This window comes from Scyliorhinus canicula, chromosome 2, assembly GCF_902713615.1.
Source record: "Scyliorhinus canicula chromosome 2, sScyCan1.1, whole genome shotgun sequence".
Classification (NCBI taxonomy): Eukaryota; Metazoa; Chordata; class Chondrichthyes; order Carcharhiniformes; family Scyliorhinidae; genus Scyliorhinus; species Scyliorhinus canicula.
In genome coordinates this window covers 285,761,885-285,781,613 of record NC_052147.1, presented here as the reverse complement: position 1 = coordinate 285,781,613, position 19,729 = coordinate 285,761,885, and the positions used below count along the sequence as shown (strand labels likewise).

The 19,729-nt window shown below is 48.1% G+C and overlaps 1 long non-coding RNA gene across 1 annotated transcript in view; it reads right to left on the bottom strand.

Annotated features, from left to right (window-relative positions):
* LOC119962228 overlaps positions 1 to 19,139 on the bottom strand; it is a 110,289-nt gene extending 91,150 nt beyond the window's left edge. The window contains exon 1 of the long non-coding RNA XR_005459831.1: positions 18,799 to 19,139. This is a non-coding gene — a long non-coding RNA (uncharacterized LOC119962228). The remainder of the gene's footprint in view (positions 1 to 18,798) is intronic.
* Positions 19,140 to 19,729: the final 590 nt, after the last annotated feature.

Here is a 19,729-nt window from a genome sequence, read left to right as displayed (position 1 = left end):
TAAGGGATTGTGTCCTTCAAAGTGAGCCATGAATCCAGTCCCAATCCTGTGTCCATGAGCTGTGGACGCTGGAACTGCCCCACACTCTCCAAAGCTGACAAGCAATGAAGGGAAGGCTGCTGGGGAGAGGGGGCAGTGCTGGAGTCCACCCTGCAAAAGAGCACGATGAATAAAACCATCTCCCAAATCCAATCCCAAACTGAGACAATCACTTGCGAGACTGCACACGCAGACTGACAGAACAAAAAGGCTGCGGACAGACATCCCCGAACTCTTACCTCACCTGCACCAACTAAACCTGAAAGATCACCGATATGCTGAGAACAGAGCTCAGATCAGCCATGGTGTACACTCACCGACCAGCAGCTTCTACCCTACCTTGATCCCAGCCACTGGTTTAAAGGGTTCTCCGTCTGTGCAGTGAGAGCTTCCCTCCCTCCTGAGTTGTCTCTGCTGTGATGCAGCCTCTCACACCAGGATTACTGGAAGTGAGCTGCATACTGGCACCCGGAGAGAGATTTTACAACAAAACACTATATATGGGTATGAATAAAGCAACGGAGAGAGGGCAAGGGAGAGGCAGGGAGATCGTTCAGAGAAGGAAACAGAAAGTGAGACAAACAAACAAGAACAGAGATAAAATCCAGGAGCAACGTAGTGAAGGAGAGCTTGGAAGAGAGACAAAGTCAAACAGGCAGAAACAGCAGCAGAAAAGGAGGAAAATTGACATTTGAAACAATAATTGTACAGCCAGAGTGCAGGGACTGAAGGTCAAGTAACCAGAGTAAGGGAGGGAGTAACAGAGAAACCATACCCCAGTGAGAGTCAGTGTGTGTGGAACTGTATCCCAGTGAGAGTCAGTGTGTGTGGAACTGTATCCCAGTGAGAGTCAGTGTGTGTGGAACTGTGCCCCAGTGAGAGTCAGTGTGTGTGGAACTGTACCCCAGTGAGAGTCAGTGTGTGTGGAACTGTATCCCAGTGAGACTCAGTGTGTGTGGAACTGTATCCCAGTGAGAGTCAGAGTGTGTGGAACTGTGTCCCAGTGAGAGTCAGTGTGTGAGGAACTGTATCCCAGTGAGAGTCAGTGTGTGTGGAACTGTATCCCAGTGAGAGTCAGTGTGTGTGGAACTGTACCCCAGTGAGAGTCAGAGTGTGTGGAACTGTATCCCAGTGAGAGTCAGAGTGTGTGGAACTGTACCCAGTGAGAGTCAGTGTGTGTGGAACTGTATCCCAGTGAGAGTCAGTGTGTGTGGAACTGTATCCCAGTGAGAGTCAGTGTGTGTGCAACTGTATCCCAGTGAGAGTCAGTGTGTGTGGAACTGTATCCTAGTGAGAGTCAGTGTGTGTGGAACTGTACCCCAGTCAGTGTGTGTGGAACTGTACCCCAGTGAGAGTCAGTGTGTGTGGAACTGTATCCCAGTGAGAGTCAGTATGTGTGGAACTGTATCCCAGTGAGAGTCAGTGTGTGTGGAACTGTGTCCCAGTGAGAGTCAATGTGTGTGGAACTGTATCCCAGTGAGAGTCAGTGTGTGTGGAACTGTATCCCAGTGAGAGTCAATGTGTGTGGAACTGTATCCCAGTGAGAGTCAGTGTGTGTGGAACTGTGTCCCAGTGAGAGTCACTGTGTGTGGAACTGTATCCCAGTGAGAGTCAATGTGTGTGGAACTGTGTCCCAGTGAGAGTCAATGTGTGTGGAACTGTATCCCAGTGAGAGTCAGTGTGTGTGGAACTGTATCCCAGTGAGAGTCAATGTGTGTGGAACTGTATCCCAGTGAGAGTCAGTGTGTGTGGAACTGTATCCCAATGAGAGTCAGTGTGTGTGGAACTGTATCCCAGTGAGAGTCAGTGTGTGTGGAACTGTACCCCAGTGAGAGTCAGTGTGTGTGGAACTGTGTCCCAGTGAGAGTCAATGTGTGTGGAACTGTATCCCAGTGAGAGTCAGTGTGTGTGGAACTGTATCCCAGTGAGAGTCAATGTGTGTGGAACTGTATCCCAGTGAGAGTCAATGTGTGTGGAACTGTATCCCAGTGAGAGTCAGTGTGTGTGGAACTGTGTCCCAGTGAGAGTCAATGTGTGTGGAACTGTATCCCAGTGAGAGTCAGTGTGTGTGGAACTGTATCCCAGTGAGAGTCAGTGTGTGTGGAACTGTACCCCAGTGAGAGTCAGTGTGTCTGGAACTGTATCCCAGTGAGAGTCAGTGTGTGTGGAACTGTATCCCAGTGAGAGTCAATGTGTGTGGAACTGTATCCCAGTGAGAGTCAGTGTGTGTGGAACTGTGTCCCAGTGAGAGTCACTGTGTGTGGAACTGTATCCCAGTGAGAGTCAGTGTGTGTGGAACTGTATCCCAGTGAGAGTCAGTGTGTGTGGAACTGTATCCCAGTGAGAGGTCCCTTGAGAGGGCCTCCAGTGGTGTTAATAGTCCAGCCTTTAACGCAATCTTTCAACTGGACTTAACCAGTGATTTTGAAAGGGTTTACTGTAATTTTACTGCTTTGATTACCCTCTCTCTCTTAATAATATAAGTTATCATTTTTCACAGCCTCCCAATTTATCCCATGACCTTCAGTGATTTGTGTACACCCCATCCTCGCCGCCCCCGCAGTCTCACTTTAACATTATAAAATCATACAATTTACAGTGCAGAAGGAGGCCATTCGGCTCATCGAGTCTGCATTAGCCCTTGGAAAGAGCACTCTACTTAAGCCCGCACCTCCACCTCAACCCTGTAACCCAATAACCCCACCTAACTTTTTGACACTACGGGGCAATTTATCACGGCCAATTCACCTAACTTGCACGTCTTTGGACTGTGGGAGGAAACCGGAGCACCCGGAGGAAACCCACGCAGACACGGGGAGAACGTGCAGACTCCGCGCAGACAGTGACACGATCTGGGAATCAAACCTGGGACCCTGGAGCTGTGAAGCAACTGTGCTAACCACTGTAATACCGTGCTGCCCTACTAAATTCTGCCATTTAGTTTTCTATGTCCAGTCTGATAAAGGTCGACAGAATTATGAGGGGCATGGACAGAGTGGATAGTCAGAGGCTTTTTCCCAGGGTAGAGGGGTCAATTACTCGGGGGCATAAGTTTAAGGTGCGAGGGGCAAGGTTTAGAGGAAATGTATGAGGCAAGTTTTTTTACACAGAGGGTAGTGGGTGCCTGGAACTCGCTGCCGGAGGAGGTGGTGGAAGCAGGGACGATAGTCATGTTTAAGGGGCATCTTGACAAATACATGAATAGGATGGGAATAGAGGGATACGGACCCAGGAAGGGTAGAAGGTTTTAGGTTAGATGGGCAGCATGGTCGGAATGCGTTTGGAGGGCCGAAGGGCCTGTTCCTGTGCTGTACTTTTCTTTGTTCTTTGCAACCCAGACCTTCTGGTTCACAGACAGACAAATGAGTTACTGAACCACGAGAGCTCCATGGCAGCCATTAAACCAGGAGGTTTAGGGTCAACCCCTACTCTGGCCCCTGAACTAACATTCAGTTGGATACTCGTGTCCGGTAAGTGTGGAATGTTGGTTTAGCTCACTGAGCTAAATCGCTGGCTTTTAAAGCAGACCAAGCAGGCCAGCAGCACGGTTCGATTCCCGTACCAGCCTCCCCGGACAGGCGCCGGAATGTGGCGACTAGGGGCTTTTCACAGTAACTTCATTGAAACCTACTCGTGACAATAAGCGATTTTCATTTCATTTCATGTCACATTGTTAAATATCCTGGGAATCCTCCTGCTATTTCACACTGCTCTCCTTTGCCAATGCCAAGGACTGGGGCAAGTGTGAATGTGTGTGCAGAAGCAGGGTTTCAGATCACAGCCCTCGCTCTGTTTGTTTACGTTTCTTTTCACTTTAATTAAACCTTAATCGCAGCATTTTCCTGCCTCAAGAATTCCTCACATTCCTTGGGCCGCAATCATCTTGAAACAGGAAACCTGGAGTTTCCTCCGCACTCTGCTCCGTAATCAGACTGTTTTGAAAGCCATCAGCACTCCTCGACAATCAGAGTGCACTGCAGGAGATAGAGGAGGTATTGGGGCAAGAAATCAGCAAAGCCAGGCAGGAGCGGAAGACATGGAAGCTTGTTCACCGCTTCAAATAACTTCTGATTCCAAGCTTTTCAGAACTGGAGCCTTCCCCTTACCTCATGTCTTAGAACATAGAACATAGAACGATACAGCGCAGTACAGGCCCTTCGGCCCACGATGTTGCACCGACATGGGAAGTCAAAAACTAAAGGCCATCTAACCTACACTATGCCATTATCATCCATATGCTTATCCAATAAACTTTTAAATGCCCTCAATGTTGGCGAGGTCTTCATCTATTGTAGATGAATTCATTCTTATAATTAGCCATTGACTCCATTCCCCTGTGCCACGGGTTAGGAAATAGACTTGTTACTGACAATTTATATTTACTTGTTTGTGATTTAGAAATAAAGTATGCTTCAGTGGATAGTTAATTTATGTTCCTGGCCGTGTGAGCGAATAAAGGGTTAAAACTTCAGCTCAGCTTCATGTTAAACAAAGGTGCCTGCCTGTCTGTAGTTTTTAGTTTCACTTAAAACTGTACCTGCCTTCTCATTCAGGGTTTGTGATGTAAAAGCAATTATAGATGGGGGAAAACCCTAAGCTGCTGCTTAACAACAGGTGGCCCACACTGAAAACTAGATTCAATGTTTTCAGTTGGGACCAGTTAACCCAAGAATCAAGACGTTGTTCGCAGAGGCTGCCAGTACAGACAGCACGATGGAGTAAGGGTCAAAAAACAAGCGCCAGAAACTGAAGGTCAGTCAGACACCAGGGAATGAGAAGCCCCAGTACGACTGAAGTCAAAGGGACAGGAACCAGAACGTGAAGAAGGTACTGTCCGCCGACGTTAAACAAGGCAGCAGAGAGAAAGGCTCTCAGTTAAAGGCAGATCTGATAGGTGAGGACCAGATGAAGCCAGCTAATGAGAAGCCAGACATCTGAAATAACACAAAGATTGGAGACCCCTTAATCCAGCCTGTGATGCAGTGGTGTTATGTCAGCGTAGCTGGCCGCCTGAGAGATCGTGTGGAAGCTATGATGCACGTAGAGATCCAGGGCCAAGGGATACTAAGAGGAGAGACTGAAATCCTGGAAGTGGATCCTTGATGGACGTATCATAGAATCATAGAATTTACAGTGTAGAAGGCGGCCATTCAGCCCATCAAGTCTGCACCGGCCCTTGGAAAGGGCACCCTACCCAAGCCCACACCCCCATCCTATCCCCACAACCCAGTAACCCCACCCAACCATTTTGGATGCAAAGGGCAATTGATCATGGCCACTCCACCTAATCTGCACATCTTTGGACTGTGGGAGGAAACCGGAGCACCCGGAGGAAACCCCCGCACACACGGGGAGAACACGGGGAGAATCTCCGCACAGACAGTGACCCAAGCCGGAACAGAAAATATGCGACAGAAAGAGTGGTGTAGGAGAGGATTTCAAATGAGTTGATTGAGTGTAGTGAGTGGACAATAGAGTGAAAGTCAGAGTTCCAGTCAGACCAGCACAGAAGTTATGTGTTGACGGACGTCACTTAGTTTCAGAGTGATGTGCATCTGACCATATGTCACCTGTTGGTTTTCATGGACTGTGTACTCACTGTGAACATTAGAGCACGAGAAAGATTTTGTAACTGGTGTAACTGTTATAAACCTGTACATATCTGTGAAGGTGCAATGCAAGTCAAGGCGTATTGTGTTATCGACAATCTGATAGTGCTTAACAAGTGTTTCATCGTCTTGTTAAAGGTTAATTGGCAATCCTTCAACTCTGTTACTCCACACCTCTGAACAAAAGATAAAAGATAGGGGGCTGGATTGTCCGTCAGCGGGATTCACCGTTCTGCCGGCAGCGCGCTCACACCAGGGGATTACCCGACGGCGTTGGGGTGCCCACAAGGGGAAACCCCATTGGCCGGCGAGCGGGTTGGAGGATCCCACCCAGGATTCCCACACCAGGATTCCATCCTGGGATCTCACTGTCCAGGAGTAAAACCAGCTGCTCTTGTGACACAGCTAACTCACCCAGGTTGGGGGCAAAAGGAGATGCTGAGAAACAGGACTCGCCACAACAGGAGTACAACATCAATTAGGCTGTTGAAATTATTATTCATTCTTGGGGTGTGGACATTACTGAAGGACCAGCATTAATTATCCTCTCCAGTTCCCTTGAGAAGGGTTTGCCGTAACTCGATGGTAACTCTAGTCCAGGAGAGCGAAGCTCGTGGGTTCATCATACACTTACTGAGTGTATCATACTGAGGGTCAGTACTGAGGGAATGCTGCCCTGTCAGAGGGTCAGTACTGAGGGAGTGCCGCACTGTCAGAGGGTCAGTACTGAGGGAGTGCTGCACTGTCAGAGGGTCAGTACTGAGTGAGTGTTGCACTGTCAGAGGGTCAGTACTGAGGGTGTGCTGCACTGTCAGAGGGTCAGTACTGACGGAGTGCTGCACTGTCAGAGGGTCAGTACTGAGGGAGTGCTGCACTGTCAGAGGGTCAGTACTGAGGGAGTGCTGCACTGTCAGAGGGTCAGTACTGAGTGAGTGTTGCACTGTCAGAGGGTCAGTACTGAGGGAGTGCCTCACTGTCAGAGGGTCAGTACTGAGGGAGTGCTGCACTGTCAGAGGGTCAGTACTGAGGGAGTGCCGCACTGTCAGAGGGTCAGTACTGAGGGAGTGCCGCACTGTCAGAGGGTCAGTACTGAGGGAGTGCTGCACTGTCAGAGGGTCAGTACTGAGGGAGTGCTGCACTGTCAGAAGGTCAGTACTGAGGGAGTGCCGCACTGTCAGAGGGTCAGTACTGAGGGAGTGCTGCACTGTCAGAGGGTCAGTCCTGAGGGAGTGCTGCACTGTCAGAGGGTCAGTACTGAGGGAGTGCTGCACTGTCAGAGGGTCAGTACTGAGGGAATGCTGCACTGTCAGAGGATCAGTACTGAGGGAGCGCTGCACTGTCAGAGGGTCAGTACTGAGGGAGTGCCGCACTGTCAGAGGGTCAGTACTGAGGGAGTGCTGCACTGTCAAAGGGTCAGTACTGAGGGACTAGCATGTGGCACTGGTAGTCCTGAGATCACTAACTTTGAGACCTTCCAAACTCCCGATAGTCTGCTTTCAGGACCTTATCCCTTTTCTTTTAATAAATTTAGAGCACCCAATTATTAATTCCCAATTAAGGGGCAATTTAGCATGGCCAACAGAGTCACTGTTTATTCAAGGTGAGGATCACTCACTGTGTATCTGTACAGAGTCACTGTTTATTCAGCAGGGTGAGGGTCACTCACTGTGTAACTGTACAGAGTCACTGTTTATTCAGCAGGGTGAGGATCACTCACTGTGTAACTGTACAGAGTCACTGTTTATTCAGGATGAGGATCACTCACTGTGTAACTGTACAGAGTCACTGTTTATTCAGCAGGGTGAGGATCACTCACTGTGTAACTGTACAGAGTCACTGTTTATTCAGCAGGGTGAGGGTCGCTCACTGTGTAACTGTACAGAGTCACTGTTTATTCAGCAGGGTGACGATCACTCACTGTGTAACTGTACAGAGTCACTGTTTATTCAGGGTGAGGATCACTCACTGTGTAACTGTACAGAGTCACTGTTTATTCAGGGTGAGGATCACTCACTGTGTAACTGGACAGAGTCACTGTTTATTCAGCAGGGTGAGGGTCACTGACTGTGTAACTGTACAGTGTCACTGTTTATTCAGCAGGGTGAGGATCACTCACTGTGTAACTGTACAGAGTCACTGTTTATTCAGCAGGGTGAGGACCACTCACTGTGTAACTGTACAGAGTCACTGTTTATTCAGCAGGGTGAGGATCACTCACTGTGTAACTGTACAGAGTCACTGTTTATTCAGCAGGGTGAGGATCACTCACTGTGTAACTGTACAGAGTCACTGTTTATTCAGCAGGGTGAGGATCACTCACTGTGTAACTGTACAGAGTCTGTTTATTCAGCAGGGTGACGATCACTCCCTGTGTAACTGTACAGAGTCACTGTTTATTCAGGGTGAGGATCACTCACTGTGTAACTGTACAGAGTCACTGTTTATTCAGGGTGAGGATCATCACTGTGTAACTGTACAGAGTCACTGTTTATTCAGCAGGGTGAGGATCACTCACTGTGTAACTGTACAGTGTCACTGTTTATTCAGGGTGAGGATCACTCACTGTGTAACTGTACAGAGTCACTGTTTATTCAGCAGGGTGAGGATCACTCACTGTGTAACTGTACAGAGTCACTGTTTATTCAGCAGGGTGAGGGTCGCTCACTGTGTAACTGTACAGAGTCGTTGTTTATTCAGCAGGGTGAGGATCACTCACTGTGTAACTGTACAGAGTCACTGTTTATTCAGGGTGAGGATCACTCACTGTGTAACTGTACAGAGTCACTGTTTATTCAGGGTGAGGATCACTCACTGTGTAACTGTACAGATGAGGAGATGCCGGCGTTGGACTGGGGTGAGCACAGTAAGAAGTCTTACAACACCAGGTTAAAGTCCGACAGGTTTGTTTCAAACACGAGCTTTCGGAGCACGGCTCCTTCTTCAGGTGAATTCTCCATTCACCTGAAGAAGGAGCCGTGCTCCGAAAGCTCGTGTTTGAAACAAACCTGTCGGACTTTAACCTGGTGTTGTAAGACTTCTTACTGTAACTGTACAGAGTCACTGTTTATTCAGCAGGGTGAGGGTCACTCACTGTGTAACTGTACAGTGTCACTGTTTATTCAGGGGGAAAACCACTCACTGTGTAACTGTACAGAGTCACTGTTTATTCAGGGTGAGGATCACTCACTGTGTAACTGTACAGTGTCACTGTTTATTCAGGGTGAGGATCACTCACTGTGTAACTGTACAGAGTCACTGTTTATTCAGGGTGAGGATCACTCACTGTGTAACTGTACAGAGTCACTGTTTATTCAGCAGGGTGAGGGTCACTCACTGTGTATCTGTACAGAGTCACTGTTTATTCAGCAGGGTGAGGATCACTCACTGTGTATCTGTACAGAGTCACTGTTTATTCAGGGTGAGGATCACTCACTGTGTAACTGTACAGAGTCACTGTTTATTCAGCAGGGTGAGGATCACTCACTGTGTATCTGTACAGAGTCACTGTTTATTCAGCAGGGTGAGGATCACTCACTGTGTATCTGTACAGAGTCACTGTTTATTCAGGGTGAGGATCACTCACTGTGTAACTGTACAGAGTCACTGTTTATTCAGCAGGGTGAGGATCACTCACTGTGTAACTGTACAGAGTCACTGTTTATTCAGCAGGGTGAGGGTCACTCACTGTGTATCTGTACAGAGTCACTGTTTATTCAACAGGGTGAGGATCACTCACTGTGTAACTGTACAGAGTCACTGTTTATTCAGCAGGGTGAGGATCACTCACTGTGTAACTGTACAGAGTCACTGTTTATTCAGGGTGAGGATCACTCACTGTGTAACTGTACAGAGTCACTGTTTATTCAGCAGGGTGAGGGTCACTCACTGTGTAACTGTACAGTCACTGTTTATTCAGCAGGGTGAGGATCACTCACTGTGTAACTGTACAGAGTCACTGTTTATTCAGCAGGGTGAGGGTCACTCACTGTGTAACTGTACAGAGTCACTGTTTATTCAGGGTGAGGGTAACTCACTGTGTAACTGCACAGTGTCACTGTTTATTCAGGGGGAGAACCACTCACTGTGTAACTGTGCAGAGTCACTGTTTGTTCTCTGGTTCTATTTTATCCATTGCTCTGTCAGATTCTGTTGCTTGAGTTCCTATTCCAGATTAATAATGAACCAAGCTGTCTGGTTTCCTTACAAGGATGTGGATCAGTTTGTGCTCGGGCTGTGGTGCTGCGACTTATAAGGACCTGTGCGGAAACGGCAGTGCAGAGCTGGTAACCTCCTTCAAACATGAATCAATTCCAAGTGAAGTTGTACCCCAGCAGGAGGTTTGTTCTGGAATCCCGATGTGTTGGGTTAAAGGCCAGGGTAATTATTCGTCGGACTTCAGTTTAATCTGGAACCAGCTGCTCCTTAAATCTTGAGTGAAGGATTGGCCTGGGTACAGGAACAAGCTGCAACTCCATTCCGTCCTGCCCACAAGTATCCTGCCGATTTCTTTCCTTCAGCTGGTCTAGTTCCTTGCTGCCCGTATCCTAATCCACATCGAATCCTCCTCAGCTATCACCCCGGATTCACTGCCAATCACTTCTCCCAGGGTCGCTCCTTGATGTGCTGGAGAGGCTTGTGCACTCTGCTGATCTCTGCTACAATACCATCAGAGATTCCTTGCTCCTGGTAAGGCCACCGAGGGTGATGAGGGCAGTGTGTGGTGCAGGCAATATCCTGTCCCAAGTCTTCTCCAACAGTGGAACAGGCGAAGGCGTCTGCCTCACTGGCAGCAAAAGCAGCAGACAGTTACGGTTCCTCCCCCTCGTCATTGAAATCTGACCATTAACCCATCAGCATTGTGGCGACAATGACATTGCCCCCAGGTCCCCACGTTAAACAATGTTAGGGCTGGACCTCTACCAGATCCCATAACCATGGAGAATTGGCGATGAGGACAAGACTCTAAACACGACCCTCCCTGGTCAGGAACCTGCACACTCGAGGTTGGGAGTTGGGGCTTGTGGGGGGAATTTGGGGGATGTGTCGGGAATGACGAGAATGTTTAAAAATTACGTCCCAATCTCCTTCTGCACTGAGGAGGTCCGGCAAGCGGAATTCCCTAGTAGTGCAGGACATGGGACTCATGCCGGGATAGAGGCGTATCTTATCCAGTTCTCCTCATCTCCATCTTAAACCTCTTTGTGTCCCTCGCTTCTAGTCTCCCCCACAAGTGGAAACACCTGTTCGTATCCATCCTATCAAATCCCCTCAGGATCTTATATGTCTCAATAAGATCACCTCTTGAAATGAAAATCGCTCATTGTCACAACTTCAAATGAAGTTACTGTGAAAAGCCCCTAGTCGCCACATTCCGGCGCCTGTTAGGGGAGGCTGGTACGGGAATTGAACCCGCGCTGCTGGCCTGCCTTTGCCTGCTTTAAAAGCCAGCGATTTAGCCCTGTGCTAAATCAGCCCCTTGTTCTTCGAAACTCCAACGAGTACAACGGGTGTCCCCGCTGACTATACCTGCGGGAAGTGCACCCAACTCCAGCTCCTCAGACACCGTGTTAGGAAACTGGAGCTGGAGCTGGATGAACTTCGGATAATCCGGGAGGCAGAGGGGGTTATCGAGAAGAGTTACAGGGAGGTAGCCACACCCAAGGTACAGGACAAGAGTAGCTGGGTTACAGTCAGGGAAAAGAAAACTAACAGGCAGACAGTGCAGGGATCCCTCGTGGCCGTTCCCCTTCAAAACAAGTATACCGTTTTGGATGCTGTTGGGGGGGATGACCTACCGGGGGAAGGCCCCAGCGGCCAGGTCTCTGGCACTGAGTCTGGCTCTGGGGCTCAGAAGGGAAGGGGGGAGAATAGAAAAGCAATAGTAATAGGAGATTCAATGGTTAGGGGAATAGATAGGAGATTCTGTGGTTGTGAGAGCGACTCCCGGAAGGTATGTTGCCTCCCGGGTGCCAGGGCCAGGGATGTCTCGGATCGTCTCTTCAGGATCCTGAAGGGGGAGGGTGAGCAGCCAGAAGTCGTGGTGCACATTGGTACCAACGACGTAGGTAGGAAAAGGGGTGTGGAGGTAATAAACAAGTTTAGGGAGTTAGGCTGGAAGTTAAAGGCCAGGATAGACAGAGTTGTCATCTCTGGTTTGTTGCCGGTGCCACGTGATAGCGAGGCTAGGAATAGGGAGAGAGTGCAGTTGAACACGTGGCTGCAGGAATGGTATAGGAGGGAGGGCTTCAGGTATTTGGATAGTTGGAGCGCATTCTGGGGAAGGTGGGACCTGTACAAGCAGGACGGGTTGCATCTGAACCAGAGGGGCACCTAGTACTCTTCGGGAGGGTTTAAACTAATTTGGCAGGGGAATGGGAACCGGATCTGTAGTCCAGCAACTAAGGAAGCCGATATTCAGGACGCCAAAGCGCGTAGTGATGCAGTGGGGAAGGTAAAATTGGCAAAGGAGAGTACTTGCAGGCAAGGAGAGGGGTTGAAGTGTGTATACTTTAATGCAAGAAGCATCAGGAATAAGGTGGGTGAACTTAAGGCATGGATCGGTACTTGGGACTACGATGTGGTGGCCATCACGGAAACTTGGATAGAAGAGGGGCAGAAATGGTTGTTGGAGGTCCCTGGTTATAGATGTTTCAACAAGATTAGGGAGGATGGTAAAAGAGGTGGGGGGGGGGGGGCATTGTTAATTAGAGATAGTATAACAGCTGCAGAAAGGTAGTTCGAGGGGGATCTGCCTACTGAGGTAATATGGGTTGAAGTCAGAAATAGGAAAGGAGCAGTCACCTTGTTGGGAGATTTCTATAGGCCCCCCAATAGCAGCAGAGATGTGGAGGAACAGATTGGGAAACAGATTTTGCAGAAAGGTGCAGAAGTCACAGGGTAGTAGTCATGGGTGACTTCAACTTCCCAAACATTGAGTGGAAACTCTTTACATCAAATAGTCTGGATGGGGTAGTGTTTGTGCAGTGTGTCCAGGAAGCTTTTCTAACACAGTATGTAGATTGTCCGACCAGAGGGGAGGCCATATTGGATTTAGTACTTGGTAATGAACCAGGGCAGGTGACAGATTTGTTAGTGGGGGAGCATTTTGGAGATAGTGACCACAATTCTGTGACTTTCACTTTAGTAATGGAGAGGGATAGTTGCGTGCAACAGGGCAAGGTTTACAATTGGGGGAAGGGTAAATACAATGCTGTCAGACAAGAATTGAAGTGCAGAAGTTGGGAACATAGGCTGTCAGGGAAGGACACAAGTGAAATGTGGAACTTGTTCAAGGAACGGGTACTGCGTGTTTTTGATATGTATGTCCCTGTCAGACAGGGAAGAGATGGTCGAGTGAGGGAACCATGGTTGACAAGAGAGGTTGAATGTCTTGTTAAGAGGAAGAAGGAGACTTATGTAAGGCTGAGGAAACAAGGTTCAGACAGGGCGCTGGAGGGATACAAGGTAGCCAGGAGGGAACTGAAGAAAGGGATTAGGAGAGCTAAGAGAGGGCATGAAAAATCTTTGGCGGGTAGGATCAAGGAAAACCCCAAGGCCTTTTACACATATGTGAGAAATATGAGAATGACTAGAGCGAGGGTAGGTCCGATCAAGGACAGTAGCGGGAGATTGTGTATTGAGTCTGAAGAGATAGGAGAGGTCTTGAACAAGTATTTTTCTTCAGTATTTAGATAGAGATAGAGAAATACAGCACAGAGCAGGCCCTTCGGCCCACGATGTTGCGCCGAACTTTTGTCCTAGGTTAATCATAGAATTTTGGACAATTTGTCATGGCCAATCCACCCAACCTGCACATCTTTGGACTGTGGGAGGAAACCGGAGTACCCGGAGGAAACCCACGCAGTCACGGGGAGGATGTGCAGACTCCACACAGACAGTGACCCAAGTCGAAATCGAACTTGGGACCCTGGAGCTGTGAAGCAATTGTGCTATCCACAATGCTACCGTGCTGCCCTTAAGAAGTTAACCTACACTCCCTTATTCTACCCTAATCCAAGTACCTATCCAATAGCCGTTTTTTATCCCATTTACAAACGAGAGGGGCCATATTGTTGGAGAGGACAGTGTGAAACAGACTGGTAAGCTCGAGGAGATACTTGTTGGGAAGGAAGATGTGTTGGACATTTTGAAAAACTTGAGGATAGACAAGTCCCCCGGGCCTGACGGGATATATCCAAGGATTCTATGGGAAGCAAGAAATGAAATTGCAGAGCCATTGGCAATGATCTGTTCGTCCTTGCTGTCAACATGGATGGTACCAGAGGATTGGAGAGTGGCAAATGTCGTGCCCCTGTTCAAAAAAGGGAATAGGGATAACCCTGGGAATTACAGGCCAGTTAGTCTTACTTTGGTGGTAGGCAAAGTAATGGAAAGGGTACTGAGGGATAGGATTTCTGAGCATCTGGAAAGACACAGCTTGATTAGGGATAGTGAGCACGGATTTGTGAGGGGTAGGTCTTGCCTTACAAGTCTTATTGACTTCTTTGAGGAGGTGACCAACCATGTGGATGAAGGTAAAACAGTGGATGTTGTGTACATGGATTTTAGTAAGGCATTTGATAAGGTTCCCCATGGTAGGCTTATGCAGAAGGTAAGGCGGCATGGGATGGTGGGAAATTTGGCCAGTTGGATAACAAACTGGCTAACCGATAGAAGACAGAGAGTGGTGGTGGATGGCAAATATTCAGCCTGGAGCCTAGGTACCAGTGGCGTACCGCAGGGATCAGTTCTGGGTCCTCTGCTGTTTGTGATTTTCATTAACGACTTGGATGAGGGAGTTGAAGGGTGGGTCAGTAAATTTGCAGATGATACGAAGATTGGTGGAGTTGTGGATAGTGAGGAGGGCTGTTGTCGGCTTCAAAGAGACATAGATAGGATGCAGAGCTGGGCTGAGAAGTGGCAGATGGAGTTTAACCCTGACAAGTGTGAGGTTGTCCATTTTGGAAGGACAAATATGAATGCGGAATACAAGGTTAACGGTAGGGTTCTTGGCAATGTAGAGGAGCAGAGAGATCTTGGGGTCTATGTTCATAGATCTTTGAAAGTTGCCACTCAAGTGGATAGAGCTGTGAAGAAGGCCTATGGTGTGCTAACGTTCATTAGCAGAGGGATTGAATTTATGAGCCGTGAGGTGATGATGCAGCTGTACAAAACCTTGGTCAGGCCACATTTGGAGTACTGTGTGCAGTTCTGGTCACCTAATTTTAGGAAGGATGTGGAAGCTTTAGAAAAGGTGCAAAGGAGATTTACCAGGGTGTTACCTGGAATGGAGAGTAGGTCTTACGAGGAAAGGTTGAGGGTGCTAGGCCTTTTCTCATTAGAACGGAGAAGGATGAGGGGCGACTTGATAGAGGTTTATAAGATGATCAGGGGAATAGAGAGTAGACAGTCAGAGACTTTTTCCCCAGGTGGAACACACCATTACAAGGGGACATAAATTTAAGATAAATGGTGGAAGATATAGAGGGGATGTCAGAGGTAGGTTCTTTACCCCGAGAGTAGTGGGGGCATGGAATGCACTGCCTGTGGAAGTAGTTGAGTCGGAAACGTTAGGGACCTTCAAGCGGCTATTGGATAGGTACATGGATTAGTGTAGAATAATGGAGTGTAGATTAACTTCTTTTTAAGGGCAGCACGGTAACATTGTGCATAGCACAATTGCTTCACAGCTCCAGGGTCCCAAGTTCGATTTCGACTTGGGTCACTGTCTGTGTGGAGTCTGCACATCCTCCCCGTGTCTGTGTGGGTTTCCTCCGGGTGCTCCGGTTTCCTCCCACAGTCCAAAGATGTGCAGGTTGGGTGGATTGGCCATGATAAATTGCCCTTAGTGTCCAAAATTCGATGATTAACCTAGGACAAAAGTTTGGCACAAGATCGTGGGCCGAAGGGCCTGTTCTGTGCTGTATTTCTCTATCTATCTACAGGCCTAAACTGTTCAATCTTTTCCTCATCACGGGAATGAGTCGAGTGAACCTTCTCTGACCGACTTCTCACGCAATTATATATTTTTCCATATAAGATGATCAAAACTGTTCTCAGTGTTCTGTTGTGGTCTTCCCAAAGCCCTGTACAGCCGCTGTTATATTCCTTTCTGTTTGCAATAAACACCAACATTCCATTTGCCTTCTGAATCACTTGCTGTTGTCTGATACATATCTATATATATATATATATAACTTCTGTAAACGTTTCTCGTTCTCTAACTCTGAGATTGCTACATTCCTCCAGCCCTGACCTCATGCATTACCCCTCCCTTTTCTTCACAACTGGTGACTGTATTTTCGCTGTCTGGGCCCTCAGATTTGGAATTCCCTCACTCGGCCGTTCGTCTTCCTTTCAGACACTTCCTCAAACACAGCATTTTAACCCAAGCTTCGTGTAACTCCTCCAAATGTCTCTTTTGGTTCAATGTCAATCTTGGGCCAGTTACTCCTCCATTGCCAAGATTTTTGTTTCTACTGAAGTTAAAGTTAAGATGGGTTTGTGGTCTGAACTCAACCTTGCTGTCTTCCTCCTCCATAACTCTTGACTCACTTGTCCATCAAAAATCTGTCTGGACTAAATTCAGTGACCCGTAGACTGCCCAGCTCTCTGGGGAAGACAGGACCGCAGGTCACTGAAAGGGGCAACACAGGTGGAGAAGGTAGTCAAGAAGGCATACGGCATGCTTGCCTTCATTGGCCGGGGCATTGAGTATGAAAATTGGCAAGTCATGTTGCAGCTGTATAGAACCTTAGTTAGGCCACACTTGGAGTATAGTGTTCAATTCTGGTCGCCACACTACCAGAAGGATGTGGAGGCTTTGGGGAGGGTGCAGAAGAGATTTACCGGGATGTTGCCTGGAATGGAGGGCATTAGTTATGAGGAGCGGTTGAATAAACTTGGTTTGTTCTCACAGGAACGACGGAGGTTGAGGGGCGACCTGATAGAGATTTACAAAATTATGAGGGGCATAGACAGAGTGGATAGTCAGAGGCTTTTTCCCAGGGTAGAGGGGTCAATTTCTAGGGGGCATAGGTTTAAGGTGTTTGGGGCAAGGTTTAGAGGAGATGTACGAGGCAGGTTTTTTACACAGAGGGTAGTAGGTGCCTGGAACTCGCTGCCGGAGGAGGTGGTGGAAGCAAGGATGATAGTGACGATTAAGGGGCATCTTGACAAATACATGAATAGAATGGGAATAGAGGGATACGGACCACGGAAGTGTGGAAGAGTTTAGTTTAGTCGGGCAGCATGGTCGGTACAGGCTTGGAGGGCCGAAGGGCCTGTTCCTGTGCTGTACTTTTCTTTGTTCTTTGTTCAACAGACTAACTGCCCTTTGAGAAAAAAGATTCCTGCTCATCTCACACCTTTTCTTCTTAAACTATGTCCGCTGGTTCCAGTCTCTCCCACAAGCGGAAACATCCACTCAGAATTCACCCTATTGAATCCCCCCCAGGTCCTTCTATGTTTTGGAAGAGGTGGATTTCATGGTGACTGGAAGATTGGAGCTTGACCAAGAGAGCATTGGAAGGATAAATTCCGGAGGTGACATATCTATGGGCGAGAGTTTCAGAAGCAGATGGACTGAATGGAGCGGAGGTGGCCAATGTTGCGATTGTGGAAGAAGGTGGGCGATCGTGGTGATTGAGAGGATATGGGCGGCAGGGCGGCACAATGGTTAGCACTGCTGCCTCACAGCGCCAGGGACCCAGGTTCAATTCCAGCATCGGGTGACTGTGCGGAGTCTGCACGTTCTCCCCGTGTGTGCGTGGGTTTCCTCCGGGTGCTCCGGTTTCCTCCCACAGTCCAAAGATGTGAAAGTTAGGTGAGGTTACGGAGTTAGGGTGGGGAGTGAGCCTGGGCGGGGTACTCTTTCGGAGGGTCGGTGCAGATTCAATGGGCCGAATGGCCTCCTTCTTCACTGTGGGAGTTCCATGATTCTATTCTTTAAAACATCTGTATGCAGTCAGAAACTCTGATCAGGATTAAATTTGACACTGAGTTTGTAAACAGTCTGGTTCAGCCTGACCCAGTGGCCAAGGGGAAGGATGGAGTCAGCGTTGAGGGACAGGGAATGGCACTGGATGTCAGACGAGCCGTGTAACAAATGCAGTTGAGTGCAGGATTCGAGAGGTGGCGGTGAGGTAGAGCTGGATGTCAGCAACTTTGATGCAACAATCAAGAAAGCGTAACAACATCTCTACTTCCTACATGCTAAAGAAATTCGGCACGTATGCATCAACTCTCACAAACTGCTACAGATGTGCGATAGAGAGCATCCTATCCGGCTGCATCACAGCCTGGTACGGCAACTGCTCGGTCCAAGATCGCAAGAAACTGCAGAGTGTGGTGAACTCAGCCCAACACATCACACAAGCTTGCCACCCCCACATTGATTCTGTCTCCACCTCCCGCTGCCTCAGGAAGGCAGACAGCATTATCAGAGACCCCTCCCACCCAGGCATTGCCCTCTTCCAGACCCTTCCATCAGGCAGAAGGTACAGAAGTCTGAAGACCCACACATCCAGACATAGGAACAGCTTCTTCCCCCACAGCTACAAGACTCCTCAAAGACTCCCCCTCGGACTGATCTGTTCCCTGTAAGAACACTATTCACGATGCCCTATGCTGCTCTTGTTCATGTATTTGCTTTGTTTGACCCCTTGTTCCGCACTGTAACCAATCACTGTTTGTCGATGTACCATTTGTCAGTGTATTCTGTTGATTATTCTCTTTGTCTACTATGTACGTACTGTGTACGTTCCCTCGTCCGCAGAAAAATACTTTTCACTGTACTTCGGTACATGGGACAATAAATCAATCAATCAGAGAGAGCGAAAGCGATGTTGTGTTTTCAGATGATGTCACCAAGGGGCAGCAAGTAGGTTAGAAATGGGGAGGGGCAAACGATAGATTCTAGCAGGACAGCAGAGGGAACAGGGAGTGAAGCCATTGAAAGTGATTCTGTGGCTACGATGAGCGATAAGAACAGAACAAGTTAAGAGCAAAGTCCTTCCCAGCTGGACAATAGTGGAGAGCAATTGTAAGAGGTCACAACGTTATAGGAAAGAAGGGGAGTCCTCCCCTGAGTCCCGGAACTAAGATTTACCCTTCCAGAAACATTGCAAAAGCAGACTATCTGGTCACTTACTTCACTTTTATTTGAGGAATCTTGCTGTGCGTGTTGTGTGTTTTTAAAAAGTCAGTCCGATCTATTTCAATTTCAATCCATTCCAAGTTAGGAGCAATCAGCATTTGCAGGGTGTCAGGTCTGTCGCAGGTCTCAGCTGGGGCTTTGTAAATCCATTCACTTGAATTTATAAGCCTCAAGAGTATTTAGGAATTCTTCTAACACCTCCCAGCTCTCGATTCAGTGATCCCTCAAACCTCTCTTCGAGTCCAGGCCTGTGCAAATCAGTGCACAGCAGTTAAAGCATTCACACTGGATTGGCACTGTGTCTCGTTTCAGCTGGGCACTGCATCCAAACCTGGGGCAGCCCGTCACAGCCACATAGCCCCTGCGCACAGTCTGTGCGATTACTGCACCCACAGATCCCACACCGTTCACACAAATTACTACTTCATTGTTGCGTTTGGAAATGTTTTCAGGGGTCAGTGAACATTGAACTGAACTTCACTCCATTTCCCCTTACATGGAGCTAAATATTTACATTGCCAGCCTCCTGCTGTGAGAGCATTCAGCACTCAGAAATATCCCAGCAAGGTCAATATGGAGAGAGAGAAACACTTGGAGAGAGAGGGGGGGAGAGAGAAACAGAGAGAGGAAAGTGGAGACAGACACAGGCAAAAAAAAGAGGATGGACAGAGATTAAGAAAGTAAAAACGATACAGATAGATAGAGAGAGCGGGGTGCTTAGACAGAAAGAGTGAAGAAACGAGTGAGAGAGACAGAAAGGGAAAGAGTGAGACAGAGAGGGAACTGGAGAGACAGACAGAAAGAGAAAGGATCAGAGTGAGAGTGAGACAGAGAATCAGAGAGAAAGAATTGACAGGAGAACAACAAATAACAAAGATTCCCAAATTGACGTTCTACCCATCAATAAACATACCCATTACTGACC